The sequence below is a fragment of the Chaetura pelagica genome, unplaced genomic scaffold (genome assembly GCF_000747805.2).
Source record: "Chaetura pelagica isolate M959 unplaced genomic scaffold, ChaPel_1.0 scaffold13, whole genome shotgun sequence".
Classification (NCBI taxonomy): domain Eukaryota; kingdom Metazoa; phylum Chordata; class Aves; order Apodiformes; family Apodidae; genus Chaetura; species Chaetura pelagica.
The window spans coordinates 1,201,522-1,205,528 of NW_009954543.1; positions in this window are offsets into that span (position 1 = coordinate 1,201,522).

Consider the following 4,007-nt stretch of genomic DNA (forward strand, 5'->3'; position numbering starts at 1 on the left):
TGGATGCAGTCTTTCTATGCTGCTGTTTCTCGCGTTGTTTCCTTTCCTACTTCTGCCTACTAACTTCTATGTATCTACAATCAAAGGCTGGTTACCCTAGACAAGAATAAAAGATGAGAAATGGGAAGCAGCAAAACTGGAACGCATGTGGTGTGTATACAAAGGCAAGTTCACATGGCCATGTTTCTCTGTATTTTCTTTTTTTTTTTACCTCAGAACTATGAGATAACACATCAGTATTTTGCAATTATTCCTGTTGAAGCTTTTCTTCCCCTTTAAAGTTAAGCAAACAAGGCACACACGTGTATATTTGGCCTGATCTCACCTCCATCACAATCCCATCACCTCAAGACAGCAGGAGGCAGGAACCCAAGAACAGTAATAAAATGTATTTATTAAAAAAAGTAGGTAGGTAAAAGTTCTTCCAGAAAAGAAGCTAGATTTTCTTTTGTTGTTGTTTAATTCAATACAATTCACAAGTGTCAACTTACTATTAAGCTCCCTTACCTTCTCTTAACGACACATATTACGATCAAGCAGGTCTTGAACATCTATCAGAATTTTGCATCTGTCAGGGTGTGGTACTTCAATATTTCACTATTTTGATTCTAACTGTATAGCAGCCAAATTTCTAATAAGAAAGCCCAAGATATGCACACTGCAATGCATGTAACTGTAACAGTCCAAGCATAAGGAGTCAGAGGAGTTACACAAACTAGATGGTAGTTCCCAAGGCAAGGGTGAGGGTGCTCTCATTCGTTTTGAGCCAAGAGTCTCAATAACTACCAGCACTGGTTTATAAACGTATCTTATGCCTCCTCCTTACAGCAGTTCTTGGAAAATATAGCTTTTATTCTTCTTGTTCTTTCCTAAAGTAAGTTAATCAACTAAACTGCATGATGGTTCCAAAATGACTGCTTTCTCAGGAGAAGCAGAAAGAAAAGGGGAAAAAGAAGGGAAAAAAAAAAAAAAAGAAGAGCTTCATCTGCTGCTGAAACTGATGATTTTGCTACTAGAAAAAAACAACTGGGATGATACAGAGGCCAAAGATGAGGTATGCTGAGGAACAACTGTAGCACAATCTTATCCCAGTGCTAGTGCAGCAGAGGGATGAGGCAGGCACAGAGAGAGCACCGTGTACCAGTGTTGACACAAACTGAATCCGAAAGGTAACATGGCTTCTCGCCTTAATGCATTCTTTTGAATTTATTTGTATGCCAGTATGGTCAGCTACATCTGTACAAAACATGCTGCTATGGCCAAGACTAGTTATAAAAAGTTTATCCCTTCATAGACAGAAAAAAGAAAATAACAGTCCTTTCATACAGAATATAGAACAGGAATAAATATTGAACTCTTACTGGAACAGCCACATGCTACTGTGAAATACATTTAAGACTAAAAAACCCTTATAATTAAGTTGTACAATTATGATATAAACTTGATTTAACATAGTTTCTAGTCAATGGCATATTTACAAAATAACAAACCTTACAGGAATACGTTTTATGTATTTCCTATTCATTTTAATTCAAATTTTTTTAAAAACCTATCATATTTACATTTAATAAACACCGAAATCAACCTTTACCCCTTCTTCCAGTTATCATTTCTTCATACTTGGAATGGACTTCCACCAATTTCTGTTGACCCTCCCACTAGGCTTTTGAAGAAAATGTGGAAACAGGAGGGAAAAAATCTCCAAGGGCCCTAAAACAACAATAATTTCCAGAACCAATCCACATGGGTGAATGTTTCAACCACAATTTCTCCACTTAGAAGTGTCCACTATTCAGATCAATGATTAAGATTGAAATAGGTGATACCCACTAAAATGTTATCATCTGCCAATAAATGTTTACCATATCTGAGAAGATGTTGTTTACCATTAACCAACAAAAGCTGGAAAAATCTGTTCTGACAGCACAGTAAAACTGACCCACAGTGCAACACAGAACAGGGAAGTCCACAAATCTACTATATTTTCAATTAAGCTTCAAATCAAAGTGGAGGTAGGGTGTAGGCCCATGCCTCTGCAGATGCAGGGATTTTATTCACTATGATTACAGCATGTTTTATTAAAATCCTGAAGGAAGACATGTTTCCCTGAAGCTCTGGCTTACTAACAACTCTGGGAGCAGGATGAATGACAGCATCAAACCTCATCAGCCCAGAAAGAAAGAAGAATGCCAGGAACTTGTCTAGCCTGTAGATCAGAGGTTGCAGGACTTGTTTGAATTAACACACTTCGAATCTAAGCATTTTTTAAAAAGAACAATCTGATCAATTTAAGCAACTTTCCGGGATGGGGAACCAACCCACTGTAACATTTAGTAGGTTGCTCTGCTGGTCAGTCACCTTCACTGTCAAAATATTTGCACAGATTTTATTTTCCCTCTGTAAGAACTAATTTCTTACTGCCTATTTTTATAGGTCTGAAGATATTTTGGGCACATAGGCGTGCCAACCCAACACCACTTGACTTTCAGCCTGTTTTGTATGCTGAAAAGTCTCCTAACCAGCAGGTCTTGCATCACTGATATGTTCTGCGCAAAAACAAGGTGCAAATTCAAAACAAACATTTGACATGAGAAACTTCAGGCTGAGGAGGAAAGAATGCAGAATTAAAAACTGCAGTCTGGCCAGAGGGGAGAGGAAAGACAGAGAAACAAGCAAGATAAGCTATGGGGTTTGGGGAGAAAAAAAAGAACCCACACACACAAACACCCTCATACCCCCAGTCCAGTTCCCAGAAAAAAACCTGTGTGTGTGCTGAACGCTATTTCTCCTTCTGCATTATGTGTGTACCAGCCACAGCAAATTGTTAACTTAGGTGCTTTCTAGAATTACACTGTTGACTTCTACTCACCATCACACACCTTTGCGTGTCATGAACATACCTACAGACAAGTTGCTCTGGAGACTTAAAAAAACAGAGGGTGGCTACAGGTAGTGGCTGCAAAGCCTGTTGCTGTGTGACCTCTCCCCAGGGTTTACACGGGAAGGCCTGAATGCCATGGAGCATATACCCTGTGTTTCAGGGATGACTGAAAACAGCTTTGCTTGGCCAGTCTCAAAACATGTCTTTCCCATATCTTTTAGAGCTGGAGCTATTTAAATTTTCATCTACAAATGTTCAACTCCTCACACTTCCTCATTTCAGCATTAAAATCAAAGCAGCAACAAATTGACTGAGACAAACATCTTCAATGTGGGGAGTGGGTTGTTCCATGCCTGCCCCATCGGACTTAAACTCAGAGCATGGATCCAATATGAACACTCACCTCCACACACAGACAGGAAACTCAAGCACCTGAAGAACAGTAAAAAAATCACCTGAAATAATAAAGTTATTAAGGATAATTTGAAATTGATACCACTTTAAGGAAAGCAAGAAAGGCTACTAATAGAGCTTCATTAAATAATGTTCTCTGCCACACAGAGGCCTGAAGCATGGAGAGAACTGGAAACCAGATTTTTATCAAACCATCTCTGGAGGAAGTAGATAACACAATTCAGAAAATGGGAGAAAGATTTGGGAGTGCTTTCAGCAGATTTAGGGAGAACAAAGGAAAAGCATACAACCAAAAGAAAAAAAAAATATCCATGGGTGCAGAAAGACTTAAAGAGCATGGAAAATATTTCCAAGTGCAGACCTAGAATTAGACAAAGAGAGCAGTGGAGAACTTTTCACCCTAAGTGTCTTGCTTCACACAGGGTAAAAGGTGCAAGTGTGGCTGAAATACAGGAACATCTGGACTCTGTTAAGTTCCCAGTTATGCAAGCACCAATCACCTTAACCAAGATTTGAGAACAGTAGGACAAAGATTACTTCTGTTTAACTCCATAAATAACATGTTTAAGAACGAAAGGGCCCAGCCTGCCCAGTAGCTTCATCACCCTGATGAACCAAGACATAGTAGGTCAGAAGTGGTCTTAAAGAAGGAGTCATTTCTCATTCCCAAAAGGACACTGTAAAGAAGAGTTCCTTCATAAAAACTTTATAG